Source organism: Sarcophilus harrisii, chromosome 2 (genome assembly GCF_902635505.1).
Source record: "Sarcophilus harrisii chromosome 2, mSarHar1.11, whole genome shotgun sequence".
NCBI lineage: Eukaryota > Metazoa > Chordata > Mammalia > Dasyuromorphia > Dasyuridae > Sarcophilus > Sarcophilus harrisii.
This window is the reverse complement of record NC_045427.1, coordinates 121,105,363-121,121,034: the sequence shown is the minus strand read 5'-3', so window position 1 is coordinate 121,121,034 and position 15,672 is coordinate 121,105,363. Positions and strand designations below refer to the sequence as shown.

The 15,672-nt window shown below is 32.9% G+C and overlaps 1 long non-coding RNA gene across 1 annotated transcript in view; it reads left to right on the top strand.

The window, feature by feature from the left end:
- LOC116421400 overlaps positions 1–11,770 on the top strand; it is a 111,683-nt gene extending 99,913 nt beyond the window's left edge. The window contains exon 2 of the long non-coding RNA XR_004231746.1: positions 11,654–11,770. This is a non-coding gene — a long non-coding RNA (uncharacterized LOC116421400). The remainder of the gene's footprint in view (positions 1–11,653) is intronic.
- The last annotated feature ends 3,902 nt before the right edge of the window (positions 11,771–15,672 follow it).

The following is a 15,672-nucleotide window of genomic DNA, read 5'->3' as shown; positions in this document are numbered from 1 at the left end:
CTGACGTTTCCTCACACTGAGATTCTATTATTTTGAGCATAAGAATCATAGCAGCAAAGGAATTTTTCCCCAGTAAGTAGCATCTACCTCACTATGCAGAATTGAAACATGAGCATTCGTAGCTGTATGATGTGTAATGGACTTTTGTTCATATGGACAATTTCAGTACAATCTAGATTCTCAGCATAGATGCTTCAAGTATGAAGTTACTGTCAGCTTTCTATTTGAAGATTATCATCAAATGATGTGAACCATAAAGAGAATAAAAGATAAAAAGAAGATACCTTAGCTCTTTACTAAAAATGTATGGGGGTAGGATTTAGTGAGGAGGGACTAAAAAGAGGTAAGACTATCCCATAGCCAGAGAGGCACAGAAAATGTAAGTTTTGCTCAAATCTCAAGTGGCATAATTTTCTTTTTGGTCTAAATATCAATTTTTTTGAATTTATGCTATCTAGTTTCACCCTATCTTCAACATCCTTTCACACTGGATTTATTACTTTCACTGAGATTCCACAGCCCGTAAGCATTTATAGTTGTAGAAGGGATCCTTGATATGGTATCAATTAGGCTAGATCTCAGGTCACAGTTCTGAGATCCCATTATTCTGTGAATTTCCTTCTCATCTTCTTTTAAATTTTGACATATTTGTACTCATTTTTTACTACCTACCTCTAATTTTAAAAAGTAAAGAATTTTGTTCTGTTCCATTCTACCTCCAGAAAACATCCTCTCAGTAACTTTCTCTGTTAATTCTACATAGTTAAAATCTAGTAGGATGCCGAAAAAATTTTCTCTTCTCTCTTTTAAGGTCTGGATTCATAATCAAATAAATCAATACTGACATTGATATTGGAAAGCATTTGTAAATCAATTCACCAAATGCCCAATCTATGTCTCCAGGTCTTCCCAAAACCAAAACACCCTTTGCTAGCTAATACCCATTTACTATGTTATCCCTCTCCATTAGATGCAAACTCTTTAAGGTATATCTCAGTCTTCTGTTTCTACACTCCAGTGCTTCATAGTGTCACTAGTAGAGCACATAGTAAACATTTAACATTAGAAAGATGAACCCCATCAAGTTCATACCATATTTTCTAAATGAGTTTATTATAATATTCTATATTAATACTAAATGATATTGTTACTAAATTTTTCCATATTTATAAAAATTCATTTTAAATGTAATAATTAAAAATATAACATAATTTTACTTCAAAATAAAATATTTCATTTGACAGTCTCTAATATGTGAGTTAATTGATGACACCTGGTCCTTTGGAGAATTCTTAAGTTTCAGTCTTTTAATGAATTCTTTTTTTCATTCATTCTTCTATTAATAAGCCTTATTTTTAAATCCAGGTTCTATTTTTGACTCTCCATGCATACATTTGGAATAAGGAATCTCTATGCTCATGAATCTTAAATGAAAATACATGATTTTGCAACTGATTGATTTCATTATTGTGTCATTTTGCTGAAATCTCCATAATACCTGGCCTTAAAATTACTATCTTTATAATGTTTTTCTTTCAAAATTATTTACAGACACAATCACCATAGTTTTCAATCTCTTTATAACGAATGAAAGCAGAGTATTTTATTATCACTTTCCCCAAGCAAAGTAACAGTGAAGCTATTGGAAGAGTGTAGCCATCTAAACCTAAGGAATTTTAATTTCTCCTTTTGGAGACTACACCATCTGGAATCTCCACAGAGGAAGTGAAATATGACTTAGCTCTCCTACTTCTTTCTTAGCCTCCCCAGGTTTAGTGGGAAAACAAGTTTCCTACTACGAATAAATATTAGCATTTTTTTTTGTTGATGAGAAGGATTATTCTTTCTTAGTTGGAAGTGTTTTCCTCAATTATATAGATACTCAAGTGTTTGAATCATTTCTAAATTGCATTTACAATAATAAGGCCAAATATTTAAGAAAGCAAGACCAGCCATTAGGCAAATATTTACACAATTTTTTAAAATATTCAGTGTTTATTCAGCAGACTGTATTTAATGTAAACAAATATTCATTGAGAAGGGGAAGAATAGATACATTGGAAGAGATAGGAAAAGGGTTTGTAATATGGTGAATGACGTGTTATTTATCTCACTCTTCATGTATTTGGATTATCTACATATTATATGACCTTTTTAATGTAAAATAAAATTATCTCAGTGACTTGATCATTATGTAACAGAAATCAGATGAACATCTAGTTAGGAGTACTTGTTCCTAAGACCCTTCAGGAATATGAACAACAAAAACAAATAAATTTTTAAAACTCTTATTTATCCCACTACCAATGATTGTCTTCAAGTGTAGAGTAGGTAAACACTGGTTAAGGATGCCATACAAAAGATTTCCAGTCTAGTAGATTTAGATGCCTTCTAAAGCTCTTTTGGAATTCAAAGACTCAATAATTCTTATGTAAGTACTAATGCATAATAATATTTAGCAGTTGGAGGGGATGTGAGAAAAACTGGAACATTAATACTTTGTTGGGGGAGTTGTGAAATGATCCAACCCTTCTGGAGAACAATCTGGAACTATGCTCAAAGGGCTATAAAACTGTGCACACCCTTTGACCCAGCAGTGCCATTATTAGATCTGTATCCCAAGGAAATTGTAAAGGAGGGAAAAGGCCCTACATGTGCAAAAATGTTTGGCGAAGCTCTTTTTGTGGTAGCAAGGAACTGGAAAATGAATGGATGTCCATCAATTGGAGAATAGCTGAACAAACTGTAGAACATGAAGGTAATAGAATATTATTGTTCTATAAAAAATGGTGAACAAGCTGATTACAGAGAGGCCTGGAAAGATTTACAGTAACTGATTCTGAGTGAAACAGGCAGAACCAGGAATACATTGTACACAATAACAGCAAGAATGAGCAATGGTCAACTATGAAAGACTTGGTTCTTCTCAATGGTTCAATGATCCAAAGCAATCCTAATAGACTTTGGACAGAAAAGTCCATCTGTATCCAGAAAAAGAACTGAAGAGACTGAATGTAAATCAATACATGCTATGCTCACTCTTTTTCTGTTTTGTTTTTTTAATCTCTCCCATGGTTTTTCCCTTTTGCTTTGATTTTTCTCTCCCAACATGATTCATAAAGGAATGTGTATTAAAAATAAATAAACTTACTACAATAAAAATGTTTAGTAGTTTCAGTCATATCCAGCGCTTCATGATCCCATTTCCAGTTTTCTTGTCAAAGATACCAAGATAGTTTGATATTTCCTTCTTCAACTCATTTTACACATCAGGAATTGAGGTAAACAGGAGTGAGTGACTTGCCCAGGGCAACACAGCTAGTAAGTATCTGAGAACAAATATGAACTGAGAAAGATGAATCTTTCTGACTCCAAAGCCGGCACTGTATTCACTGTGCTACCTAGCTTCCCAATGCACATATATTCAGGGATAAATATTGTTTTGGCATTTGAACTTTCCTTTAGCTAAAGGAGCTTTAGCTCCTATCGTACCACTGACCTGGTACGATAGGAAATAAACTACTTTGGGAGTCAAAGGATCTGGGTTCAAGTTCATCATCTGTAAAGTGAGGGGAATGAGTGTGATAATCTTTAATTTTCCTTCTAGTTTTTAATATATGATACTTAGACCATATAGAGCAATTTTAAAAGTTCAAGATCCTTCTATCAGCTGTCTCTGAAAAGTAAAATGCTATATTTACTAAGAAGCACTAGATTAATTCTTGTTATTTAGAATCATAGATTGTAGAGTTAGAAGGAATATCAGTGAGAATTTAATTCAACCTTCTTATTTCATACCTGAATAAAATGAGGCAATATAAAGTAAGCTTAAAAGACTTACTGGGAATTTAGCATAATATTCTGTATACAGTAAATGTATAATAAATTAATGTTTATTTGACTTGATTTGACTATATTTATCTAAGATCACATAATTTAGAATTGACAGAGACAAATATAGATTCAAATCTGTATTGTCCAAATCTACTGTTAATATTGAGATTCAAGAATCCTAAATAGCAGCTTAAAAATCTTAGTGAGAAAAATCTTTTTTTTTTTTTTTTTTTTTTTTTTTTACCTTACCATTGTTACTATAAACCTTCAAATCAAAAGGTGACCATTATCAAGTTATAAAAAGAATGGCTACTACTGAGATTGAGAATTAAACAACAAAACAGTTATATAATCAGTGTACTTGAAAAAATCTACTCCATCCCTAATAACAACAATTACAACAATGTTGTGCATACTTCTGTAACAACTGCAACTCACATTCCGAACCATTAATGAGGTATTATTTAAAAAAGTGACAAATCATTATCAATCCGGGCTATGGTTTCCTTCCAGAAAAAGGGCAAGACAAGAAGGCTCAGTGAAACCCCTCCCTCCCCTGAAGAATAGCTCTGACTGGCCCAAACATAATAAACTGCTGTTTACCTTAGGGATTCTACTTATGCCACATACACATTGTTCATCATGATTAAATGATCCTTTTTTATCTTTCTATGACAGTTACATATTTTAACAGGTGACAGTTTGCCTTTATAAGCAGCAAAACACTAGTTTATTAGTATGCTTGTGTGGCATAAAATAGAGTTCATTTTTTACTGAAATAACTGGAGGAAAGAAACATCAATTGTGCAAGGTTCTGAATGGCTCAATGGGTAGAGAAGGTACCAGCAATAAATTAAGATAGGTTTGCCTTATTTATGAGTCTTAGGTATTCCTTCACAGTTGCGACTCTGCATGAATTTTAAGTGGTCCTTTGATGGGCAAGTCCATCTGAAGCAGCATCATAAACTCTTACATGGTTTCACAATTAATTGTCTCTCTGCAATAAACTCAAGAAAAAGCTTGACTTTACTGCCCAGAGGACTCTAGCTTGTTCTGAACCAAAGTCGCCTGTGAAGGCAGATTTAAAAGGAGAGTCATTATGATTCCACCAAGTCACTAAAGTGACAGTGCTGTTAGCATATCGACCAGGGCCTAACTCAAGGTAACACAGGAAACAAACTCCTTCTGATGAAGTCAGCTGCTTGGAGGATAGTCACAAGAGAATGTGCCATCAAATTATCTCTTCTGGTACTGTGATTAATGCTTTCATTACAGATATGACTAAGAAAAACAATTACTTATAGCAGTGGTGATTTTTATCATTATAATTGGTAATGATAATAATAGTTTCCATTTATATGGAATAAGTATACTAAAACCCATGAACAATAATTGAACAGAATATGAAGAAAACACATTGAAAGAGATAATACTTTGAAAGAGATAATATACTTTGGAAAATAGTTGGCCCATAGCCTATTCTAACATGGAATGTCCTAGCCTGGTGCTGCCAAAAACTACTGAGTTATTTGCTTATTTCTGTACTCTCATAATAAGTGTCTTATAGAAGTGAAATATGGCAGCCCCAGATGATGGACTGTTCTCAAGTTGTGTGATAGTGTGGCAGAGACCTAAGATAACGTGACTGTCTAGTAGCTCATTTTTTTGTTGCTCAGATGACAGGTGTACCTTTCTCCCTGCTATGACACCTGTTTCTCAGAAGGCAAAACTCAGTCAAGAACAGTCCTTCCAGGTTCTTGATTGTTGTGATTGCATTCACTAGCAAGTCAAGAGTTGGCTAATAATGGAAAGGAAGAAAAAAATGAAGGTTCTGAATTCAGATCTTGAGGAGCTATACTTATTTTTGGAAGATATGGAAAGACAAACAACAACAAATCCATTTTTTCTTCTCTACTTAACAAAAACAGGCAACTAATCATGAAACAGATTATGAAACAATTATTTTAGAATACACTTTCTACCTCCTCCTCCATCAGTATCCATTCATAGGGGACCAGAGGATATACCTTATACATATTTTCAATATATCACTTAAAAAAAGATCATTCAGGTTTTTGCACTTTTTCTCTTGCTAAAGTTGCTTCTGCCCTTTGAAAATATGAAAACCCTTGAGTGATTTTATATTTCCAAAGGGTAGAAGTGCTAAAGAGCACTCCTCTATTTCGGGGGGTGGGGAGGATGCAATCAGTCTGTCTAAATTGTTCTCTTGGAGAAAAAAAAGGGGGGGGGGAAATGAACTACCAGTGAAATGGAGAGAAATCACAGCACCTAAAGTACTATATATAGCACTCTGAGACTACAGCAAGAAAGCTAAACATTAGAGACTAGGCAAAGGAAAAATTGTGTTTTGTGTCTATAGGGATCTAAAGGAATTGTTAGCTCAAGCCCATTCCTTGTGCTACTGACACTTAGCTGGTATTAACTGACCCTCTCCCAAGCAAGCTTATAAAGCTGGTGAAGGATGTCACTGATGTCCCAGACCTTCCTATTCTGGGTCCTTTCCCCATCTTTAAGGAACTCTCTTCACCTCTTCTCTTTTGTCTGCCTTTCAAGAAATGTTGGTGGCAAAATGCAATCTTGGTAAAGTTCTTAGGTCAAGCACTTTATACTTAAATGTAAACTTCAGTTTTAAATCAATAAATTACCTTGTCCTGGAATATTTTTACTTGAAGTCATATCTCTATAAGAAAAAGATTGACAGGGAAATTAATTTGAATACTGTTAATATCAAATGTACTATTCTCTCCTCTCCCTCTAAATAAACCTAGTAATATCAGAACTATAGTAATGTCTTTATACTCCTTCTCTATCAGTGCCTATTCTCAATTTAGGGGGGCTCAATACTTTGAGAATCTTTAAGCCTTATTTATCTTGTAAACAGAGCTAGCTTGAGCTAGCCACGCTTTCCAATGTCCTTGCCTCTTTCATTAAGATTTATGACCCATAATGTCATGAAAGTAAAACAACACAAATGAGGTGGATTTTCTTGCTTGGACTTTCAAGAGTGTTTGGGGGTTCATGTCCAAGCTTCTCTCTCCATATGACCCTTCTCCCCTTTCTCCTCCTTAAAGTATAAACATTCTTTCTGCAAGTGTTCTTGGTGAATATCCATGTATTCAGATGTATCTGGGACCCAGACTCATGATCCTTTTTATATCCACTTAAAATTCCTCTCCTTTTTTTTTCCCCCTCCACTTTTAAGTATGATTTATTTCAGGACTGATGGGATTATCATTTTGGTTTAGTAGAATAAGGTGTTGGGTTGGGAGTCAGATGGCCTGTGTATTCTTGAATAATCCTTTTTCTGATCCTCAGTTTTTATTTATAAGGAAGGTATAACATTAGATGATCTCTCAGTTCCCTAATGATTTTAAATTTATGATATTATAATACTTAGTCATGGAAGTAAAGGATTATAAAACCTTAGGGAAACTGAGGCCTTGAAATGAAGTAAAGATTGAAAAGTATAACTAATAGGCAGGTTACACTTTTAACCCAATTTTTCTAATTCCCAATTGAATGTTTGTGTAACCACATCACTTTTGTCTTCTGTTATAATAATTTTAAATATCACATTTCTTATGCCAAATGTACATTTATGAATTTGTAAGTATTTCTCAAAATCTTTTTTGCTCTGCTTTGAATGCTGAGTCTTTTGAGGAATGAGTGATACAATATTCTCATATGTTTGAATCATATAGAAAATGATAAATAACTCTACCTTAAGGTTAATAATTAGATCATGATTCCCACTGACCCCTCATCTCTATCACTACCATAAGAAAGGAATCCAAAGCAGCAATTTACATTAATATTAAAGGATATAGTATCAACTCAAGTCCAGTATTTCCACAGGACAAGGTTTCTTCATTACTCTTACTTCAATGGACATTGTTGTAATAAAGAATTATTCTTTAGATGCACAGAATAGATATTTCCTTTTCCAGCTTTTGACCTTTCTTTTATTTACTCTTAATAAAAGTAACATTTAATCTGGTTCTGAGGCAAGGCACAAGAACTAGCCATAAGCATAAAACTAGTAAAATAGTATATAAAAATTCTTTCAAAGATTTTGTTGTTCTTGGATCTATGATGGGAGATGGGCTAGATGGGAGGAAATGGTCTCAAAGGATATAGTGAAGTAAGTATTTAACAATGTATTATGCTAAAAGAAAGGGAATTATCTATCCTCTAAACTTTGATTCTATGGATAGGATAAGAGGAGACAGGGGACCTTAGTGGTTAACATAATAACAGTGATCAACATTTACATAGTACTTTAAAGTTTTCAAACTGCTTTATATGATTTTGATTAGAGAGTTTATGTTGATCTTACATAGTCCTGCATAAAATCACCCCTTATCAGATGATATCTCTAGATTATATAATTTTCCTCTTTGGTCTCTTGCCACAAAAATTAAAGAACTGAAACTCCTACCCCTAGAAACTTCTGATTATTGAACGTTTCCCTTCTTCTGCCTGTTGTCAGAATCACCACAGCATGTCACTTTCTAATTATAGCCAAGACATTCCAGAATGTGTATATATACATATATATATATATATATATATATATGTATATGTATATATACATATATATATGTATATATATATATACTTTCATGTCCCATTTTCCCAAATCTTGTTTCCCTATGTCTGTCTTCCTTAATTATAATGTAAGCTCCTTGTGGTCAAGGATTGTTTTGCTTGCTTGTTTTTGTATTCTCAAAGCAAACTTTTTTAAAAAATTCATTCACTCATTCATTATTTCATTACTTCATTTGAACCTCACAAAAATCTTATAGGGTAAACACTCCTGCTATTAGTTTTCTCCTTTTATAGCTATAAATACTGAAGCTCTATTGGGTTAAATGAGTTGCTCATGGTTATAGAGTTCCTGATGCTATTTACTATTCTATATTGTTTCAATATGGCAATTATAGAGGAAGGAAGGAAGGGAAAGAGATTAGGAGACATACTGAAATGACAAAATAGAGTCCTGATCTACTTTAATAATATGATAAAGATCAACTAGGCATATAAACTGATAATATGATTTCACTGATACAGAGAATTCTCTGATGAGAAATTTTCCTCTACTTATGCAGGCCAGTATCTGATCTAAGAATCTATATTTTTAGAATTGTTAGAAAAGAGGTGTCAAATTCGCTGTTCAAAAACAATGTGAAACTAGCAAAGTCCTAGTACAGCCCAAATCAGATTAAAATATACTTGGGAAATGCTTATCAAAATAAACTAAAACATATTATAACACAGATAATGTTAATTTGTGGTTTTCTAAATTAATATGTGTCCCTCCGGGATCCACTTCTATCTGAGTTTGACACCATCAATTTAGAATGTGGAGAGGTTGTAACTTGGTAAAGGTATAAAACTGTGGCGGATAGAGGAGTTGCAGGAGATGTTATAAAACAGAGGTTCACTCTTTGCTATGGTATGCTACCTCTCAAAGATGGAGAGGTGAATGGAAGGAGGAAGGAAAGGAAAGGAAAAAAAAAGCAAATTAGGGAGAATGAGAAAGACAGAGAAAAAGAAAAAGGAAATAGATTTCTTTCATTTATTAAATCTCCCCCACAGATGATCAAGACATCTGACTGATATGAGGCCTAAACAGCTAAACAATCAAAACCCAAAATGTGGAAATCATTTTCCAGTCCGAGAAATTGAGATTGAAAATTTTACATTTTACAACGATGTCTTCACAATCAATGACAAAATTTACATTTGTTGGAAAGTTGATTAACAGATAAAAATAACTTCAACTTACCTTGGTGAATGGCCTTTTAGGAATACCTTGTTTACAAAGTTATTTCAGGAGGCTAAGCAACTCTTTAAAAGCAATGTCATGTACAAGGTCCCCTCTGGACATTGATTTTCCCATTTTATTATAACTAGCAAATACAACAATGCAGTCCAGGGTACAATCTAAAAACACATATGCATGCATGCATAAACAGAATTAAGATACTGAAAAACAAAACAAATGGTGAAATATTTTAAAATGAATTTAATTTAAAAAGTACTCTTAGCTTCTAAACAGCAGGACTCAGTGTCCTTAATCACAAAAGAAAATATTTTGAAACTTTAAAGATACATTCCAGCTCTCATATTTTGTGATTATCCTATGTGTCATAAAATTTTAAAATCTATTGATTAGAAAAATTTAAATTAAAATAACTTTGAGATGCCACCTCCCACCTATCAGAATTTCATATGTAATAAAAAAGAGAAATGAAAAATGTGGAGAGGATGTTGGAAAACTGGGACATTAATACACTGTTGCTGTAGTTGTAAAGGTACACAAGTATTCTGGAAAACAATTTGGAATTATACCCAAAAGATTAGAAAATTGTGCATAATCTTTGATCTAGCAATAGTACTATTAAGTCTATATCCCAAAGAGAATTTTAAAAAGGGAAAAAACTTACTTGTACAAAAATATTTATAATTGTTCTTTTTATGGTGATTTAGAATTGGAAATTGAGGGAAGAGTTATCAATTTAGGAAAGACTGAAAAAACTGTGGTATGTGATTGTAATAGTCTAATATTGTGATATAAAATGACAAGATGGATAATTTTTAAAAACCTAGAAAGACTTACATGAATTGATAAAAAAGTGAAGTGAACAGAATCAGGAGAAACAGCAATATTGTAAGATGCAGAATTGTAAATAATTTAGGTATTCTTATCAATACAATGATACAAGATAATCCCAAAAGACTCATAATGAAAAATGTTATTTGCTTTCAGAAAATGAACTGATATTTTCTTCACAGACTGAAGAATATTATTTTTCCCTTTCTTTCTTACTCTTTTTTTCTTTCTTTTTTTTCTTCAAGACTTCTTGTACAAAATGACTAATATGAAAATATTTTACATTGTTGAACATATATAACATATTTCTTGTCTTTTCAGGGAAGAGTGAGGAAAGGAAAGGAGAGATCGAATTTGGAACTCTAAAAGTTAAAAAAAAAAGTTGTTTTAGTAAAAAGTTAAAAATCCTCTTAAAATGTAATTGAGAAAAATACAGTATTTTTTTTAAAGAAACATATGTATATGAACATACCATAGAATGAAGAATGTCTGTGGTACTTTAGAAAGTATTTTTATAACACTCTACATGTATTCTGATTAGGAGAGGAAGCAGGAAGTTGAATTAGAAAATAAGCTACACAGGCCATTCTGTAAAATATGAACTAACATAGCTCTCATTTTCATCACAATTACAATAAAACCTCAATTTATCAATGAACCAGTCATCTCATTTGAGTAAGCAGGACATCTAGGGGTGCAGATCATAACTTATCCATAACTCTCTTTGGGAGGAAAATTATTTTTTTTTTTAATTTTTTTATCAGATGTCCATAGAGTATCTATTTAAGTCCCTAGAAGCCTTTATCTGGTACTTTTGTTTTTCCATGGGTACTTTCTTTTTTATACATGAGTATTACACCTAGTTCATTAAATATTTATATTATATTGGTAAAATTTTACTTTTATTTACTGGATTTATATTTAAGAATATACAAATATTAATATTTGCAGAAAATTAATTTTCCTATTATATATTTCTTGGATTGTTCTCTTTATGATGCTTTCTATATGGGTGCAAATCATTCATAATAATATGTTAAAGGCTACTTATATGTACCATGTGTTTTTCCTCTGCTCTTTGGGTAAACATACAATTTTATTACTTTGGAGATGATGATATTCATGAATCAAAGCTATTGCTGGGAGAGTATGTGTATTAAAAAAGATGTTTTTCTGTTTTAGGATACAATTTGCTGCTGTATTTTTATCAGATGCAATCTACCCTGCTATTTTCATTTTAGGTAAGTTTGAGTCTCCTTACTCTATATAGTCTGATGGTCTAACTCAATGAACTTCCCATCTAAGTGGAAAAAGAAACAATTATTTTAATCCAAAAAAAGATAAGTTTTATTAATAACTCACTATGAATAGGAGGCTGGAAGAGGAACTCCTTTAATCTTAATTAAATTTGCCTCTGAAAATTCCACTAGTTCTTTTCTTTCTGTTCTATTATAAGCGGTGAAGAGAGGGGAAGGAAAGGGGGAAAAGAGATTGAAGGTGGAGAAAAAGAAAGGAAAGAAAGAGGAGAGAGAGAGAAAAAAGAGAGAGAGAGAGAGAATGAATGAGGGAGAGAAGGAAGGAGGGATAGAGGAAGGAAGAGGGACAGGGACAACGAGAAGGAGAGAGAGAAAGAGAGAGAGAGAGAGAGAGAGAGAGAGAGAGAGAGAGAGAGAGAGAGAGAGAGAGAGAGAAGGAGAGGGAGAAAGAGAAAGGGAAAGAGAAAGAAAATAGAATAGAATTTGAGCTTTCTTCAGAATGCTTAGTATTTATTGTCAACATAAAGACCACAACCTTGTTTAATCAGAAGACAATTTTTACAGACTCATGTAGTATATAAGAAGTCAGGAAAGTCGAAATTTCCAATTAAGTAAAGAAAACTTCAATCTTAAAAACCTTAATTTTCCTTACTGGCCCTGTTCTTAATGGCCTTCTGGACTTAAAAAGTATGCTTCTGCTGTTGTCTCATTCTACTAATTCTCTTGGACCCTGAAACTCTTTGACTTGAACATCCAATCCCCTTATGGACTTTTCAAACTAAAATATTCCTTTGTAAATCCCCTCTCCCTAGTTTCCCATTGGTAAATTATTTCTTGATCCTTCACTTTGTAAAGGGACCTAATCTGATGTTATTTCCCTCTTGGTCCTAGTCTTGGTTGCCAGACTTCAGAACTATGGTCTCACACTAAGTACCTTCATTGTCTCCCTAACCCATCCCTTTTCAGTTTTTATGTATTCTCTTCCAGAAGATGACTTCATTTTGTTTGTATTTCAATATCCAGAGCACAGTTTACATAGCATATAATAAGTACTTAATAAATGTTTGTTTCTCTTCTTCCTTTTTAACAAAAATATGAATAGCTTCCATTATTTGAACTTTTGAATCATTCTCAAATCAAGAGTAAATCAACAAATAACAAAGAGAAGCAAAACTATGTTACAAACAAAGTTACAAGACTGTTCTGGGGGAATTATGGTGGGGAGGTAAAAGGAATGTATTCTGAATAACTATAATAATTCTATTCACCCACCTTCCTAACCCTGAGGGATAAAATGATTTAAGTTCATTTTTTTATTAACACAATGATCTAAGTTATAGCTTTATAAATGTGTTCTTTTGGAGTTAAAGAGCCTGCTCCTGCCTGAATCCAAGTCACTGTCAAGGAGATGGATAGCAGCTCCTGTACAAATAAGGATCATTCAAAATTTATTAAGTACCCAAATCCTTCATAGTACTGTGCAAAAGAAAGAAAAGACTGACCTCAGAGGGTTATTGGGAAGAAAAATTCTTTGTAAACTTTAATAGTGAGTGTGTATATATTCTAAGCCAGGGCTTCTTAAACTTTTTTCTACTTCTGACGTCTTTTAGCCTGAGAAATTTTTACATGATACTACGTATGTAAGTATAAACAAATAGATATACAAATAAAACATTAACTGATAATTTCATGACCCCAAATTCATTTATAAAACTCCAGTTTACAAGCTTTGTTATAAACTCTTAGTACATGATCTTGAAGTCAAGTTCATGATTCAGTAGATAAGGTGCATGATCCTAGTCAAGTCAGTTAATGCTGTTTGCCTCAGTTTTCTCACCTATAAAATAATCTGGAGAAGGAAAGGCAAATTACTTTAGTATCTCTGTGAAGAAAACCTTAAATGGGGTCCTGGAGATGCAGAAGTGATGGAAACAAATGAAAAGTAATAAAAAGGTTACTCTTGAGAAGCTAACAGGTCCTGCAATATACAGGTAACTAGAAGAAATTTACTGATAGAGGCAAACAGGAAGAAGTCAATTTATTGAATGTACTGCCACACAAATATATTTCTTACGTGAAATCTTAAGCAATCTCACCTAACGTAGAACTGACCTCTTATAACCTTCCCAGTTGCAAAAATAAAGTTATTTATAGATTTCCTCAAACCACACCATCCCAAGATCTCCAGTATCTCCATTTTATGTAATCAAAAAATGACCATCCCTCTCTTTGGTTTTGCTTTAATGGGATGTAAGGGAAAAGAGACAGACCAAAAGCTGGCCAACTAATGCTAAAAAAAAAAAAATGAAAAAGAAAAAAAAAAAAAAAAAAGAATGTACTGCCACAGAGCCAATGATACAGGTTGTATCTGGAACACCCAATTTTGCCTTTAGTTACCTCACTTGCTAATATCATCCTTGCAAGAATGGGAAAGCAGTATCATTACAGATTCATTTAACTGACACTTAATACTTTTCCTATGACCTCTTCTAAATAATCAACCAATAAACACATGTGAAATACTACTAAATTCTAGTGACTATGATAAGGTACTTGAGATGCAAAGGCAAAATTGTAATACCTTCTTCCCTTAAAAAACTTACATTATTTCAGAAGAGACAACCTGAACATATTTAACTATGTACAATATATGTAAAAAACCCTAAACTAATAGGCATGGAGACCCTAACTGCTTGCAGATAGGAAATGATCACATGCAGAAAATGATGCTTGAGACTTCATCCCAAAAGGGAAGACAGCCAAGGTAAAGTCAAAAAGAAAGGAAATGGAATTTTGTGAGTGAAAATTGCATGAAGGCCAGTTCAGTTTGAAGCTAGTGTTTAAAGAGACGTAGTATAAAATAAATCTTGAAAAGTAAATTGGAGGCCAATTTTTGAAGAGTTTTAAATGATTAACTTTAATATATATTTGATCATAGAAGTAGTAGGGAACCACTGGAGTTTATTATGTAGGGGAATTACATGGTCATAACTTTGTTTCATGAAAGATAGATTGAAGAAGACAGATGTCATTATTTTTCATCCTTCATTATGTGATGATGCTTTGATATGCAAATTAACTGGATTTAAGTGAAATGCAGTTTCACAAAGTTATCACCCTCATTTTCTCTTCTAGTCATCAAAGACCAGTAGCAAGACAAAAGTCAAGATGACCAGCATCTGACCAGGATACAATGAATGACCTTACTGTCTTCTATGCCTGACCAAACTCTCAGCATTTCACAGAGACTTCACAATAATTTCACCACAGTCTTGTTGGAACAATTTGATCTCATCTATCCATTTGGTTGGAAAAAAATATCTTAACTCACTGATGGATTTAAGTCCTGTTGATTACCCTTAATCTGATTTAGTCCATTTGCTAAAATGGAAAAAGAGAGATACAGATTGTAGAAAAACTAATTATGAAACTACTGAGATAGTCCAAGTGAAACATAATAAAGATTTGTAGCATGATAACATCCATGTGAGTTGAGAGAAGGGGGGAAATACAAAAGTTATTGTGCATATTCTAGTCTGAATGTTCCCCAAGCTGGAAATCCTCTTCCTCTTTACCTCTGCATCTGTAGATCCCTAGTTTACATTCAGTCTATAAAACAATCAGTCAAAAAAGCTGACAGATATAAAAGGTATTGTGGATCTTAGCATTGAAAGCTTACCTGGGATTCTCTTCCTCACATCTCAGTATCTTTGAATGAATCCATAGTTTCAATCAATGAATCAATAAAAAAAAGATTTATTAAAAACCTACAATGTGGCAATTTTGGTGCTAGTCTCTGGGGAACAAATACAAGAAGGAAGCACAACTCAAGCATTATCTTCTGCCTTCTAACTTTTCTGATCCCTCACGTGTTAGGGTTTTACTAGCCATTCAGCCGTTATCTTATGTTATATTTATGTATTTTAAAAATACTCATAGATGCAA